Source organism: Oncorhynchus mykiss, chromosome 7, assembly GCF_013265735.2.
Source record: "Oncorhynchus mykiss isolate Arlee chromosome 7, USDA_OmykA_1.1, whole genome shotgun sequence".
NCBI lineage: Eukaryota > Metazoa > Chordata > Actinopteri > Salmoniformes > Salmonidae > Oncorhynchus > Oncorhynchus mykiss.
In genome coordinates, this window is record NC_048571.1 from 39,526,120 (window position 1) to 39,543,718 (window position 17,599).

The 17,599-nt window shown below is 41.3% G+C and overlaps 1 protein-coding gene across 1 annotated transcript in view; it reads left to right on the forward strand.

Annotated features, from left to right (window-relative positions):
• The window catches only part of LOC110527736 (metabotropic glutamate receptor 4), a 340,536-nt gene that overhangs the window by 92,931 nt on the left and 230,006 nt on the right, over positions 1 to 17,599 (forward strand). The gene's annotated exons all lie outside the window — the stretch shown is intronic.

Here is a 17,599-nt window from a genome sequence, read left to right on the forward strand (position 1 = left end):
CAATAACCTAAAAACAAGGAAAATCTACACTGGAGTTGCTTACCAAGAAAACAGTGAATGTTTGTGAGTGACAGTCATAGTTTTGGCTTCAATAGGCTTGACAATGGTTATCTAGCAATGATCGACAACCAATTGTACAGAACTTGAAGAATTTTGAAAATAATAATGTGCAAGTATTGCACAATACAAGTGTGGAAAACTCTTAGAGCCTTACCCAGAAAGACACACAGCTCTAATCACTGCCAAAAGTGATTCTAATGTATTGACTCAGGGGGTTCAATACTTATGTAATCAATGTCAGATTTATGTATTTTATTTTACAAATGTTAGAACTTTTGTTCCACTTTGACATTAGAGAATTTAGCTCAGATCATTGACACAAAAATTACAGTAGAATTGAATCCCACTTTATAGGTAAATGTTAATTGCCTAGGCAACAGGATAGATCATAGACAGTAGCAGCAGTGTGTGTGTGTGTGTGTGTGTGTGTGTGTGTGTGTATGTATGCATGTGTGCGCAAGCTAGCTTATGTGTGGGCGTATGTAATGTTTGTATGTGTTGGGGTGTAAGTATGTGGGTAGGGTCAGCGCAAAAAATGATCAATGCAGGTAGTCCGGGTAGCCATTTGATTAGCTACACTATATAGATACACAAAAGTATTTGGAGACTCCTTCAAATGAGTGGATTCTGCTATTTCAGCCATTCCCATTGCTGGCAGGTGTATAAAATTGAGCACGTAGCCTTACAATCTCCATAGACAAACATTGGGGCAGTAGAATGGCCTTACCGAAGAGCTCAGTGACTAGGATGCCAAGTTTCCAACAAGTCAATTTGTCAAATTTATTCCTTGCTAGGGCTTCCCCGGGAGGCTGTGTGTGCTGTTTTTAAATGTATGTAGTATGAATGTAGTAAAGCTTGGCGGCAAGCTTTACACCACTCCAGCTGACGCTTGGCATGGAGCGTGGTGATCTTAGGCTTGTGTGGGGCTGCTCGGCCATTGATATCCATTTTATGAAGCTCATGTCGAGCAGTTCTTGTGCTGACGTTGCTTCCAGAAGCAGTTTGGAACTCGGTTGTGAGAGTTCCAACCGAGGACAGACAATTTTTACTCGCTTACAGTACTCGGCAGTCCTGTTCTGTGATCTTGTGTGGCCTACCACGTCGTGGCTGAGCCGTTTGTAGTTCCTAGATGTTTCCACTTCACAATAATAGCACTTCCAGTTGACCGGGGCAGAAATTTTATGAACGGACTTGTTGGAAAGGTGGCATCCTATCACGGTGCCATATTGAAATTCACTTAGCTCATTCTACTGCCAATGTTTGTTTATGGAGATTACATGACTGTGGGCTTGATTTTATACACCGGTTAGCAACGGGTGTGGCTGAAATAGCCGAATCCACTCATTTGAGGGGGTGTCCACATACTTTTTTACATATAGTGTACTTTATAATCACAGTCACTGTAAAATTACTATTTTTGTTTTTTAAAGAGTTTGCATTGTTTCTATGAAATAGCTTGCCAGACGTAGCTAAAACAAACGTTGAATTTGCATTAATTATTGTAAAACTCATTCTGCAATGGAAGTGATGGAAGAAAATACTTTGTCATTATTTTAATTTCTTGTCATTTAAAAATAAATAAAAAATCCTTCGCCCCTTGTGATTTTCATTATTTACCAAGGACTTTCCCCTTTCAATCAATTTGCATTTCCTTTGTGCCTATTCAACTGCTGTCAACTTCAATGGCTGTTTTTCTGTTGAGTGACATTCTCTCACACGGTTCATGCAGTGCCTCTAACATTTTGTAACGGCCACATCTTTGATGATGCAAATCAGAGACGAGATATCTACCAGTTTTTAGGAGTCTGCATCCCAGAATCATTGTACCATCTGTTCCTTACAGGTAATCATAGTACAATATGTCAAAAACCATATGTTTTCATTAAAATGATCAAAACAAACCTGAAATAAAACGTTCTGTATCCCCCCTTCATATGTCTCAACATACTATGAACAAAAATCCACTTTTAATTGTTTTGGTTTGGGCAGTTGAGATGTTTGTGTGGAAGGGGCGGGGTGTGTCTGTGCGCATGCATGCATTGCACATCTGTTGCTATGGGGTAATGAAGTTAGGGATAGTATTGGATGAAACACAAGCTGTAATATAACACCACTTGCGACAAATTTAGATTCTCCTGCCAGTCCTTGTTATACAGTAGGTAACAACCCTTCAAAGGAAGGGCCTGCATTATTAAGCATATTATTTGTCAATTGTGGTAATGAATTACAATTTTTACACACACACACACACACACGGTCTAAAGTTTCACCAGCTTCACCTGGAATGCTTTTCCAACAGTCTTGAGGAGTTCCCACATATGCTGAGCGCTTGTTGGTTGCTTTTCCTTCACTCTGCGGTCCGACTCATCCCAAACTATCTCAATTTGTTTGAGGTCGGGGGATTGTGGAGGCCAGGTCATCTGATGCAGCACTTCCTCACTCTCGTTCTTGGTCAAATTGCCCTTACACAGCCTGGAGATGTGTCGGGGTCATTGTCCTGTTGAAAAACAAATGATAGTGGGACTAAGTGCAAACCAGATGGGATGGTGTGTCGCTACAGAATGCTGTGGTAGCCATGCTGGCTAAGTGTGCCTTGAATTCTAAATAAAATCACAGACAGTGTCACCAGCAAAGCACCCCCACACCATAACACCTCATCTATGCTTTACGGTGGGAAATACACATGCGGAGATCATCCGTTCACCCACACCACATCTCACAAAACCAAAAATGTCCAATTTGGACTCCAGATCAAAGGACAAATTTCCACCTGTCTAATGTCCATTGCTCGTGTTTCTTGGCCCAAGCACGTCTCTTCTTATTATTGGTGTCCTTTAGTAGTGGTTGCTTTGCAGAAATTCAACCATGAAGGCCTCATTCACACAGCCTCCTCTGAACAGTTGATCTTGAGATGTGTCTGTTACTTGAACTCTGTGAAGCATTTTTTTTTAAACTTATCCTCAGCAGCAGAGGTAACTCTGGGTCTTCCATTCCTGTGGCGGTCCTCATGAGAGCCAGTTTCATCCTAGCTCTTTATCTTTTCTTTCTTTTTTTTTACCCCCTTTTCTCCCCAATTTCGTGGTATCCAATTGTTAGTAATCATCATAGCTCTTGATGGTTTTTGTGACTGCACTTGGAACTTTCAAAGTTCTTAAAATGTTCCGTATTGACTAACCTTCATGTCTTAAAGTAATAATGGACTGTTGTTTATGAACTTGGTCTTTTACCAAACAGGGCTATCTTCTGTATACCCCCCTCCCCACCTTGTCACAACATATCTGATTGCCTGAAACGCATTAAGGAAAGAAATTCCACAAATTAACTTCATTGAAATGCATTCCAAGTGACTACTTCATGAAGCTGGTTGAGAGAATGCCAAGAGTGTGCAAAGCTGTCATCAAGGCAAAGGGTGGCCATTTGAAGAATCTCAAATATAAAACATATTTTGATTTGTTTAACACGTTTTTGGTTACTACATGATTCCATATGTGTTATTTCATAGTTTTGAGGTCTTCACTATTATTCTACAATTTAAGAAAATAGTACAAATAAAGAAAAACCCTTGAACGTTTGACCGGTAGTGTATGTATATTTGAATAACTATAAACAGTACAACCGAGGCGAAAGCATTAGAAATGCTGTTGGCTGCTAATCTAGTTAGCACTGTGTGCTCCTTTAAAAGGATGGGTCCCAGGATCCATGTCCCATACTGAAGAGCTCAGTGACTTTCAACGTGGCACCGTCACAGGAAGCCACCATTCCTACAAGTCAGTTCATTTTTGAAATTTCTGCCCTGCTGGAGCTGCCCCGGTCAATTGTAAGCGCTATTATTGTGAAGTGGAAACGTCTAGGAACAACAACGTCTCAGCCGCGATGTGGTAGGCCACACAAGCTCACAGAATGGGCTACAAGTGCTGAAGCGCATAAAAAATGTCTGTCGCAACACTCACTACCAAGTTCCAAACTACCTCAAAGCAAGGTCAGTACAATAACTTTTCGTCGGCAGCTTCATGAAATGGATTTCCATGGTCGAGCAGTCGCCCACAAGCCAGAGTGGTGGAAAGCTGGGAAGCGTTCTCTGGAGTGATGAATCACGCTTCCCAATCTGGCAGTCCGACAGACAAATCTGGGTTTGATGGAAGCCAGGAGAACGCTACCTGCCCCAATGTGTTTGGTGGAGGAGGAATAATGGTCTGGGGCTGTTTTTCATGCTACAGCATACAATAACATTCCAGACGATTCTGGCAACAGTTTGGAGAAGGCCCTTTCCTGTTTCAACATAACAATGCCCCCATGCACAAAGCATGGTCCATACAGAATGGTTTGTCGAGATTGGTGTGAAAGAACTTGATTGGTCTACACAGAGCCCTGATCTCAACCCCATCAAACACTTTTGGGATGAATTGGAACGCCAACTACGAGCCAGTCCTAATCGCCCAACATTAGTGCTCGACCTCACTAATGCTCGTGGCTGAATGGAAGCAAGTCCCTGCAGCAATGTTCCAACATCTAGTGGAAAGCCTTCCCAGAAGAGTGGAGGTTGTTATTGCAGCAAAAAGGGGGGACCAACTCCATATTAATGCCCATGATTTTGGAATGAGATGTTTGACGAGCAGATGTCCACATACTTTTATTCATGTAGTGTATCATTCATGATCAATAAAACACAAGTGGAAAAACACTTCAAGTAATTTCAACACCAACTCCAAATATAAAATGTATATTATATCTTGTCATTCTTATCTATTCATATCATAAAGCCAAAATGTAATTTTTACAGGCTAGTGTATATTGTGCATACATACTACTGGCATTTCAAATCACATTACCAGTTTTAATGAAGCCATTTTAAACCTATATTGAATGCATTTCACACATTATCTTGTGCCCCTAATTGTAATTGCTTGAGGAATGTCAATGGATGGCATGACTTCATACAATTGCATGACTTCATTCTGAACTGCTACAGACCTATATCTATCCTACCCTGCCTTTCTAAGGTCTTCGAAAGCCAAGTCAACCAACAGATTACCGACCATTTCGAATCCCACCATACCTTCTCCGCTATGAAATCTGGTTTCAGATTGCAGTCTAGGAGGAGGAACTCCTATTTGGGAGCACTATTTCCTAGCGCTATTTGGGTTACAACTCTGAGTTGTAACTCCTAAAAAGGAGATGCGGTCAGACCATATGTCGCCTGTAATGGACACTGATGGTCGGCTCTGAAGCTTTTCTGTGATAGTGTCCTTTACCTTCCCAACCAACACTGGGATGTGTTTCTCGTTTATGGTACCTCTTCCAATGGGGGTGTATTTGTTGTCCAACATTTTCAGACGGTGCTTGAAGTGGTCATTTTCCACGATCGATAATGGAAGAGTGCAGCCAGTTATTAAATCGTTAATGATGGTCAGGTGAATTTCTTGTTGTCTTGGAGAATTTGGATTGTAACAGCTGCCACACTTGTCTGTTCAGTATCTGGTGCCTGCTGTTCTGCCTTGTACTCCCTGAATCAGAAAGAAAATCTATCTTCTATAAGATCCCTGGTAATATTAACATAAAATCTATGAACTTAAACTAATCAAAGTGGCAGCACCAATTTAATCCAACAAATATTGCAACTGTGCTGCATATGTTGCAATAAACTGTTAAAATCACATTATGATTAACACACAGGGTTGGGGAAACTGTAATCCGTTATGTTCCCAGCAAAAAATATTGTAATCACATTACCGATACTTTAGAAAATGGAGACCATTGCTTCTAGGTTTACTTTCAAATTTAGAAGGGATGTTTGCAGAACTAAAGAAATGTCCATGAAACAATCACATGTTTTTTAAATTGTTTTTTAAAATACCTTTCATATTAACGTCAGTCATTAACCAAAAAAGTGCAGAGAGCTGGTTTCAAGCGCATGGCGCAGCAGGTGTTTATTTGTAAAGGACCACAGGAGGAGGCCGGTAGCTGGGTCCAGGGGCAGAAGGTCATACACAGGGGGTCCAAAAAGGCAAAAGTACAGACGGGGAGGAGGCTAATAATGTAATCCGGGAGATCAGGCAAGAGGTTGATGACAGGAAAACCGATAGGCAAAAGTACAGGCAGGGAATAGGCAAAAAGGCATCGTAGTGAGGATGCCAAAACTACGGTACACAGGTGGACTAATACAGGAAACCCCAGAGCTCAGAATAGAAGTGTGTATCAAAACAAATATCACAAATACCTCACAATGATGGGGTGCAAAGAACTTAAGTAAATAGTGTTTGTAAATGACATACATGTGTGTGAACAGGTGATTGGGATCTAGAGAGTGAGCTGCGTTCAGGGGATCTACACGTTTGAGAGTGTGAGTTGGAAGCACCTTATGCCGCCCCGGCAAGATGCCGCTCTGGGTGGCTGCCCATGCCGCCCATACCTAAATCCGCCACTGAGTGAGTGCATACATGTTCATACTTTTATATACTGGATAAGTGTTTAGCACCATCCATGTTACAGTGTTTCTTTGTCCTGCACATTGTGTTTGTGCCCACATTTGTAGACAGGTGTACACGATGAAAAGACGCATTGTGTTCACTGATGACTGATCAGATCTTATAGGTGTAAATGGACAAGATCAGGATGAAGAACGCATGTCAGATGCAGGTTTACAGGACTTAAATACATTGTCACAATATTTTGTGATGTGTTCTAATGTGGCTCTGCTTAGTGGCTCAAACGTCCTGCAATAAATGTTGTTAAATTGGTAATCTTTTAAGGGTGAAGTAATCCAAAAGTAACTGACAGTAATCCGATTGCGTTACTGAAGTTTAGGTAATCGAAAAGTTACGTTACTGATTACAATTTTAGACAGTTAACTAGTAACTAACGGATTACATTTAAAAAGTAACCTACCTGACCCTTTTAACACATTCCACGAGAAGCAACGTCATGATACGTTTTATTTTAAAAAATTCACATCTCTGGGCCTGAGGCAGAGATGGCAGAATAATGTTTATTTTGTTGATTGACTTAGATGTTTATACTTATTTCCAACTTTTTGGTAAGCTATTTGTTAGTCAACTTTTCTATGATTTGATACATGCAGCTTCTCTTGTCATTACTTTTTGCCCCAGAAGACTAAATAAACCCTTGCTCACCGGAATGTCATAAATCGATAGAATTAGTGCTTCAATCTAGTTGACATAGGCAAAGTTCTCTTTTACCTCGATTGTTCCCAAATGCTTGTTGGCTTTCTGCCAAAATGTATTCGCTTTTGGCAGGTGTTTTGGCAGGTGTTTTGGCAGGTGTTTTGGCAGGTGCCATCTATTAGCTAGCTAGACATATTTTCTCTAACAGTAGTTAGCTAGGTAACATTACCACAAATTACGATGGCCAACTAACTACGTACATCTTTGCGTGTACTGTCTACTGCAGAATACATTATAGATAGCACCAGCCACTGCTAACATAAGCTAACCGGCACACTAGTTTAGACTATTTTATGCTAGCTGGTAGCTAGCTACTAGTAGTTACCTAACTAGCTTCTAAACTTACCTCCATGTGTTTTCTCTCCACATGACGGGAAAAGTTCGAAGTGGTCCCAGCCGTCTCGGTGCAATATTTGTACGTGCAATTCTTTATGGTTGTCATAGGCGAAACGGATGATTTCACTGACATGAGATCGAGCAGAGAAGAATGAATTGAGTGCACATTACGTATTGGCGGGTATTTTTCCCCCAAATTGAGCCACAGTCAATGGCTGCTAATGCCAGGGCAAGCACAGGAGCAGAGTGTAATTGAGCAGATTAAAAATAAAAGTTGGCCTTCTCTCCAGCTCCTATTTCGCTCTGGTACTGCTCAGCCACAAGCTTTGGCCATGCTCTAACTGGAATATTTTGTTTCCATGATCACTATTATTTTAATTAGGCCTATTCAGTTGTAATTATTTTGCCTATCCCACCTACATCTAGTGTATATTCTACTTTCTAACATCAGGATATGTACTTTCTATTTTGAAGGACTACAAATGTATTAGGCAAATGTACATTGCATTTTTTGTTTTTCTTGGAATAGAAACACCATATCATAAATAAAGGCCAGTGTCAGCTAATTTTCATAATTTAAAGGTAGTGCTGGAAAATGTACCCAAGTGTCATACTTGAGTGAAAGTAAAGATACCTTAATTGAAAATGACTCAAGTAAAAGTCACCCAGTAAAATACTACTTGAGTAAAAGTATCAAGGCACAAGGCGAGACCCAAATGCAGACAAAGAGGAGGCAGATGGTTGGAGTCTTACAATGTTTATTCATCCAAAGGGGTAGGCAAGAGAATGGTTGTGGACAGACAAAAAGGTCAAAAAACAGATCAGAGTCCAGGAGGTAGAGTGGCAGACAGGCTCATGGTCAAGGCAGGCAGAAAGGTCAATCAGGCGGGTACAAAGTCCAGAAACAGGCAAGGGTCAAAACCGAGAGGACTAGAAAAAGGAGAATGCAAAAAGTAGGAGAAACAGGAAAACTGCTGGTTGACTTGGAAGCTTACAAGACAAACTGGCACAGAGAGACAGGAAACACAGGGATAAATACAGTGCCTTGCGAAAGTATTCGGCCCCCTTGAACTTTGCGACCTTTTGACACATTTCAGGCTTCAAACATAAAGAAAAAAACTGTATTTTTTTGTGAAGAATCAACAACAAGTGGGACACAATCATGAAGTGGAATGACATTTATTGGATATTTCAAACTTTTTTAACAAATCAAAAACTGAAAAATTGGGCGTGCAAAATTATTCAGCCCCTTCAGCATGCAGATGAGCTTCCCTGAGACGGTTTCTGACAGTTTATGCAGAAACTCTTGGGTTGTGCAAACCCACAGTTTCATCAGCTGTCCGGGTGGCTGGTCTCGGACGTTCCCGCTAGCATGGTTACACATGGTCTGCAGTTGTGAGGCCAGTTGGAAGTAGTGCCAAATTCTCTAAAATGATGTTGGAGGCGTCTTGTGGCAGAGAAATTAACATTAAATTATCTGGCAACAGCTCTGGTGGACATTCCTGATGACAGCATGCCAATTGCATGCTCCCTCAAACCTGAGACGTGTGACAAAACTGCACATTTTAGAGTGGCCTTTTATTGTCCCCAGCACAAGATGCACCTGTGTAATGATCATGGTGTTAAATCAGCTTCTTGATATGCCACAACTGTCAGGTGGATGGATTGTCTTGGTAAAAGAAAAATGCTCACTAACAGGGATGTAAACAAATTTGTGCACAAAATTTGAGAGAAATAAGCTTTTTGTTTGTTTGGACATTTTCTGGGATCTTTTGTTTCAGCTTATGAAACATGGGACCAACACTACATGTTGCGTTTATATTTTTCTTCTGTATATATGACTGTTGAGTTGCAAATGTCAGTGAAATGTAGAGAGGCCCAGCCAGGCATATCACAATATTTAAAAATACTTTCATGAGAAAAAACAGAGTGTGGAAAGCAAATGGCTATTGCTGTAAAGAGAACACAATGAAAATACTCAAATCTGTCTTTTAGTTTTCAGAATTGTCAACTTAATTGAGCGAACAACTGTAGGCATATAGCCTATCTTATTGTCACCAGTGGAGAGCATCAGCCATACCCCCGGTGAGTTCTCACTGAGCATATTCACACTTTACTTTCAGTGCAGGAAACTCTCTCCAGAAGTTCAGTGAGGATCTCTGAATGATCCAATGTTGACCTAAATGACTAATGATGATAAATACAATCCACCTGTGTGTAATCAAGTCTCCGTATAAATGCACCTGCACTGTGATAGTCTCAGAGGTCCGTTAAAAGCGCAGAGAGCATCATGAAGAACAAGGAACACACCAGGCAGGTCCGAGATACTGTTGTGAAGAAGTTTAAAGCCGGATTTGGATACAAAAATATTTCCCAAGCTTTAAACATCCCAAGGAGCACTGTGCAAGCGATAATATTGAAATGGAAGGAGTATCAGACCACTGGAAATCTACCAAGACCTGGCCGTCCCTCTAAACTTTCAGCTCATACAAGGAGAAGACTGATAAGAGATGCAGCCAAGAGGCCCATGATCACTCTGGATGAACTGCAGAGATCTACAGCTGAGGTGGGAGACTCTGTCCATAGGACAACAATCAGTCGTATATTGCACAAATCTGGCCTTTATGGAAGAGTGGCAAGAAGAAAGCCATTTCTTAAAGATATCCATAAAAAGTGTCGGTTAAAGTTTGCCACAAGCCACCTGGGAGACACACAAAACATGTGGAAGAAGGTGCTCTGGTCAGATGAAACCAAAATGGAACTTTTTGGCAACAATGCAAAACGTTATGTTTGGCGTAAAAGCAACACAGCTGAACACACCATCCCCACTGTCAAACATGGTGGTGGCAGCATCATGGTTTGGGCCTGCTTTTCTTCAGCAGGGACAGGGAAGATGGTTAAAATTGATGGGAAGATGGATGGAGCCAAATACAGGACCATTCTGGAAGAAAACCTGATGGAGTCTGCAAAAGACCTGAGACTGGGACAGAGATTTGTCTTCCAACAAGACAATGATCCAAAACATAAAGCAAAATCTACAATGGAATGGTTCAAAAATAAACATATCCAGGTGTTAGAATGGCCAAGTCAAAGTCCAGACCTGAATCCAATCGAGAATCTGTGGAAAGAACTGAAAACTGCTGTTCACAAATGCTCTCCATCCAACCTCACTGTGCTTGAGCTGTTTTGCAAGGAGGAATGGGAAAGAATTTCAGTCTCTCGATGTGCAAAACTGATAGAGACATACCCCAAGCGACTTACAGCTGTAATCGCAGCAAAAGGTGGCGCTACAAAGTATTAACTTAAGGGGGCTGAATAATTTTGCAGGCCCAATTTTTCAGTTTTTGATTTGTTAAAAAAGTTTGAAATATCCAATAAATGTCGTTCCACTTCATGATTGTGTCCCACTTGTTGTTGATTCTTCACAAAAAAATACAGTTTTATATCTTTATGTTTGAAGCCTGAAATGTGGCAAAAGGTCACAAAGTTCAAGGGGGCCAAATACTTTCGCAAGGCACTGTATGTGCGCAAATAATTTCATAGCGAAGTTTGAGCTTATTTATTCCCTTCTATGTATGAATATAAGTTGATACTGGCCTTTATTATTTCAGATTTATTTAAGATATTTTGGCTTAATTAAATCGATTTATATTGCGTTATTATTTCAAGAAAAACAAGTGTATGCCTATCTAAAACATCCCTTTACTACATTTTAAGTTTTTCAAAATAGAAACTACAAATCCTAATGTTATAAATTAGAATGTAAACTAGATATAGGCTACTGTGGGTAGGGTAGGCTAAATAATGACAACTGAACGGGCATAATTAAAAGTTATAGTTATAATGGAAACAAAATATTCTAGGCAGAGCATGCCCAAAGCTTGTGACTGAGCAGTACCAGAGCGAAGTTGGAGTTGGAGAGAAGGCCGACAACAGTTTTATGGCTGCAATCCCGTTAATGGGAGCGAAATGACAACAGCCAGTCAAAGTGTAGGGCGCCATTTTCAAAACATCAAAATTCTCATAATTAAAAATCCTCAAACAATCATGCATCTCATACCATTGTAAAGCTATTCTTTAAAAACAAATGTTTTATTTATGAATTTTTTTTACCCCTTTTTCTCCCCAATTTCGTGGTATCCAATTGTTAGTAGCTACTATCTTGTCTCATCGCTACAACTCCCGTACGGGCTCGGGAGAGACGAAGGTTGAAAGTCATGCGTCCTCCGATACACAACCCAACCAAGCCGCACTGCTTCTTAACACAGCGCGCATCCAACCCGGAAGCCAGCCGCACCAATGTGTTGGAGGAAACACCGTGCACCTGGCAACCTTGGTTAGCGTGCACTGCGCCCGGCCCGCCACAGAAGTCGCTGGTGCGCGATGAGAGGATGATATCCCTACCGGCCAAACCCTCCCTAACCCGGACAACGCAAGGCCAATTGTGCGTCGCCCAACGGACCTCCCGGTCGCGGCCGGTTACGACAGAGCCTGGGCGCGAACCCAGAATCTCTGGTGGCACAGCTGGCGCTGCAGTACAGCAAGTACAGGAGGGGGCTAAGCACACACCCCTGAGGGGCTCCAGTGTTGAGGATCAGCATAGCAGACGTGTTGTTGCCTACCCTTACCACCTGGGGAAACCCATCAGGAAGTCCAGGATCCAATTGCAGAGGGAGGTGTTTAGTCCCAGGGTCCTTAGCTTAGTGATGAACTATGGTGTTGAACGCTGAGCTGTAGTCAAAGAATAGCATTCTCACATAGGTGTTCCTTTTGTCCAGGTGGGAAAGGGCAGTGTGGTGTGCGATTGAGATTGTGTCATCTTTGGATCTGTTTGGAAGGTATGCAAATTGGAGTGGGTCTAGGGTATCTGTTGATGTGAGCCATGACCAGCCTTTCAAAGCACTTCATGGCTACCGACATGAGTGCTACGTGGTGGTAATCATTTAGGCAGGTTACCTTCGCTTCCTTGGGCACAGGGACTATGGTGGTCTGCTTGAAACATGTAGGTATTACAGACTCGGTCAGGGGAGGTTGAAAATTTCAGTGAAGACACTTGCCAGTTGGTCCGGGCAGGCTTTGAGCAGCCTTTGAGTACACATCCTGGTAATCCATCTGACCCCGCGGCTTTGTGAATGTTGACCTGTTTAAAGGTCTTGCTCACATCGGCTACCGAGAGCATTATCACACAGTCGTCCAGAACAGCTGGTGCTCTCATACATGCTTCAGTGTGCTTGCCTCAAAGTGAGCATTAAAGGCATTTAGCTTGTCTGGTAGGCTTGCGTCACTGGGCAGCTCACGGCTGGGTTTCCCATTGTAGTACGTAATAGTTTTCATGCCCTGCCACATCCTACGAGCTTCAGAGCCGGTGTAGTAGGATTCAATCTTAATCCTGCATTGACACTGCTTGTATGATGGTTCATCTGCGAGCATAGCGCGATTTCTTATAAGCGTCCAGATTAGTGTCCCGCTCCTTGAAAGCGGCAGCTCTAGAATGTGGCTCGATGCGAATGTTGCCTGTAATACATGGCTTCTGGTTGGGATATATACGTACGGTCACTGTGGGGATGATGTCGTTGATGCACTTATTGATGAAGACGATGACTTAGGTCATATACTCCTCAATGCCATTTTATGAATCCCGGAACATATTCCAGTCTGTGCTAGCAAAACAGTCCTGTAGCTTAGCATTCACATCATCTGACCACGTCCGTATTGAGCAGGAATCAGGAGGAAAGAATTATGGTCAGATTTGCCAATTGGAGGGCGGGGGAGAACTTTGTTTCTTCGTGTTTTTCCCCCCTCTGGTTGCAGATGTGACATGCTCATAGAAATGAGGTAAAACGGATTTGAGTTTGCCTGCATTAAAGTCTCCGGGCAATAGAGGCGCAGCTTCTGGATGAGTATTTTCTTGTTTGCTTATGGTCTTATACAGCTGGTTGATTGTGGTCTTAGTGCCAGCATCGATTTGTGGTTGTAAATCGACAGCTACGAATAATATAGATAGCGTGTTCTACAGGTACTCGGACCATCAATACCTCGAGACTTCTTTAATATTAGACATTGCACACCAGCTGTTATTGACAAATAGACACACTCCCCCGCCCATCGTCTTACCAGATGTAGTTTCTCTGTCCTGCTGGTGCATGGAAAATCCCTCCAGCTCTATATTATCCATGTCGTCGTCCAGCCACGACTCTGTTACACATAAGATATTCCCGTTTTTAATGTCCTGTTGGTAGCATAATCTTGGTCGTAGGTCATCCATTTTATTTTCCAATGATTGCACATTGGCCAATAGAATGTATGGCAGTGGGAGTTTACTCACTCGCCTACAAATTCTCAGAAGGCAGCCCAACCCCCGCCCCTTTTTTTCCGTATTTTCTTCAAGCAAATGACAGAGATTTGGTCCCGTTCCGAGAAATCAGTATATCCATCACGTCGGACTCATTTAAAGAAATAATATTCCTCCAGTTCGAGGTGGGTAATCGCTGTTCTGATGTCCGGAAGTTATTTTCATCGTAAGAAACAGTAGCAGCAACATTATGTACAAAATAATAATTAAAAAAAAAGTTACAAGCAACGTGAAAAAACTAATAAAATAGCACAGTTGTTTAGGAGTTGGTTAGCATGTAAAACGTCAGCCATCCCCTCTGGCACCATTCTAACATCTGCATTCTATCTTAGCTTCTGGGCCTGAGTAACAGGCAGTTTACTATGGGCACGCTTTTCATCCGGACGTCAAAATACTGCCCCCTAGCCTTATGAAGTTAAAGCAGATCTACCCCCTAAAAAAACACACGCAAAAAAACACTGATCTACACAAACACTGGTCACTTTAGTTCAGGGCTTCTCTCTACTGTTAGTAATAGGTTCATTGCTGTGGTGAGGATACTGACATTTAGAAAAGTGCCGATCCCTCAAGTGACGTTATAGGAGAGACGGGGCAATGAACCGTTAAGAATGGCCAGAGTCTTTTAGAGACAATTCGATCCCGAGGTAAAGGAAAATCTCTCAGCTGTAGTTACTTGAGCAAGTAAACAACCCTATATGATACCACATTGATAAATGAATGCTGCAAATGGACATATTTAGAATATGTCAACATCCTGCCTGTAGCTAGTAAAATGTTCTCTAGTCTGGCTTGTGCTAATGTCCCTGTGAGAATGCATTACACGGGTGAACATAGATTCCATATCGAGTCAGTCATGGCTGATTAACTGTTGTAATGCTTAGGTGTTTGGACCAGTGAGCTGTTTAATTGTATGGTGATGATGGCTGCCTAACATGAAGACAAACATTTACGTTTCTGTGCTGTATATAGATATATCCTGGAAGACGTTAGATGGATCAAATGTATTTGGTCTCCTTTGTGTGTGTACAAAACCTCAATGTAATTTCTAAATTGGATTCAAAGGTTGAGATTGTTAGACATTTTCTGTTGAAGGGATGGCTCTCTACTCTATTTCCCACTATCAGCTGACAGATACGAGGTCATTGTGCTATTATTATTGAACAAGATGGTATATTGATCCCTGATGGACAAGGTTATCTATGGTGGGTTAGGTATGCTGCTCAGTGTACGGGTGATTACTACTATATCTGCTATGGTCACTGTGCTATAGTCTGTAGAGGAAAGAATAGACCTCAGACTGGCTTGAACAATGTAATCATCTGTCTTAAAGGAGTCTGAAAACTTCTTAGCCAGCGTAGTGGAGGAACACAGATCGATTGTCCAGATGGATGCAGTTATGTTAAAGTGGCAAGAGTGGAATAGGTTAGAGCATATTACAGTACATTGACTAGTGGTGGCATCTGCCTTCCTGTGAAACTAGACCCATTGTAACCATTCTAAAGATGAAACGTACACCCGGATAGTATACTTTCCCATATGATGAGAGATGAGCAGTGGTGAATGATTAATCATTAACCAGGTGTATTTTACAGCTACTTTGGACAGATTTAGACGCCTTTGGACATGGCCAACTACTCTGAGTGGGACAAGAACTCTATCACTGGACTGTGGAACAGTATAACCTTTCCAAGCCAGACAGAGACAAATGTCAAATACAAAATACAGTTTGGAACTGTGTGTGTGCGTGTGTGTTTGTGTGAGTGGGGCGCAGGTCAGCTTTTTGTTCACCTGCACCTACAACTGCTAATAACCAATCTGCAACTGCCCAACTAGATGTGATTAAGTGAAATTCTGAGGCCCGCACAGGCTGCAGTCAGAGACAGTGTAACAATTTTTTGTCAGGGGGTGCAGGATTTGTTGGGGGGGCCTAATTTAAATATATTTCTGCTTATCATTTCCGACATTTTGGTGGGTTATTTGTTAGTCAACTTGTCTATAATTAGATAGATGCAGCTTCTGTTCTGTCATTATGTGTTGCCCCTATAAGACTAAATAAACCCTTGCTCATCAGAATAATGTCATAAATCGATATAATGAATGCTTCAATCTGTAAAAATGTCTCTGTCATCTCGGCTTCTTTTGGGACCTGGGAGAAAATGCTGAACCCCCCCAAAAATTGGAAAAATTTTCTGTGCTACATTTCCTAAGAAAATCAGTTTGACAGGTTGTAAGAAAATAGAAATATGTGAAAATGTCCCAACATGTTCCTGATAAGATTTCAGTTCGACTTGGATGCATATTTTATGTGGTTGAAATACTATCAGCTTCTATGATGCTGATAAAGATAGCACTTCTACAGATGCTAAAAGAAAGAAATCACATTTCTCCACTCCTGTTCCCATGTCAAAATGTACATTTGGTGTATAATTTTACTGCAAGAATTGGTTAACTCTGCAGGAGTTAATATTACGCGTATGTGAGAGGTTATAGACCTACAGTCATTGTCCAGGTTTCAGTTTCCATTTAATCTATCTGAACACTAGGCAACAGTTCCCTTCACGTGCCAAAGGCTTATTTGAAGTCCCTGTCTTGTGACTGAAATTTGTATAGCGACTCACAATAATCACACATAACATAAGCACTGTCATCCTCTTTTACCACTTCACCAAATGTTTCCCAAACATTACTTTTCTTTCCCGCCATTCGGTTTGTATTCAACTCTCCATTTCACAGCTTTTCTCTTATTGAACTAAACTCAGGCATTGTCCTTTTTGACTCAGTGAATCAAAGTTTGCCGATTGGCCATGCGTAAAGTTAGGCCCTAAAGCTTCGGTTGTTGCACTAATGCCAGATGGCCTAAAAATAATGGAAGAAAAACTTCAATGTAGCCTATACAGCGAGTACAGAATGTATTAACACCCCATTATTTTTTTCACATTTTGTTGTGATACAGCCTGAATTTAAAATGGATTAAATGTAGATTTTGTGTGGCTGGCCTACACACAATACCCCAAAATTTCAAAGTGGAATTATGGAAAGCTAAAATGTCTTGAGTCAATAAGTATTCAACCCCTCTGTTAGGCCAAAATGAGTTCAAAATGAGTAAACATTTGCTTACTCAAGGCACATAATAAGTTGCATGGACTCACACTGTGTGCGATAATACTGTGTAACATGATTTTTTAATGACTACTTCATCTCTGTACCCACACATACAATTACCTGTAAGATCTCTCAGTTGAGCAGTGCATTTCAAACACAGATTCAACCACAATGACCACAGAAGGTTTTCCAATGCCTCGCAAAGAAGTGCACCTGTTGGTAGATTAGGTAAAATATAAAATAGCAGACTTTGAATATCCATTTGAGCATGGTGAAGTTATTAATTACACGTTGGATGGTGTATCAATACACCCAGTCACTACAAAGGTACAGGCATCCTTCCTAACTCAGTTTTCGGAGAGGAAGGAAACCACTCAGGGATTTCACCATGAGGCCAATGGTGACTTTAAAACAGTTACAGAGTTTAATGGCCATGATAGGAGAAAACTGAGGATGGATCAACAACATTGCAGTTATTAGGGAATACTAAACTAAATGACAGAATGAAAAGGAAGCCTGTACAGAATAACAATATTCCAAAACATACATCATATTTGCAATACGGCAC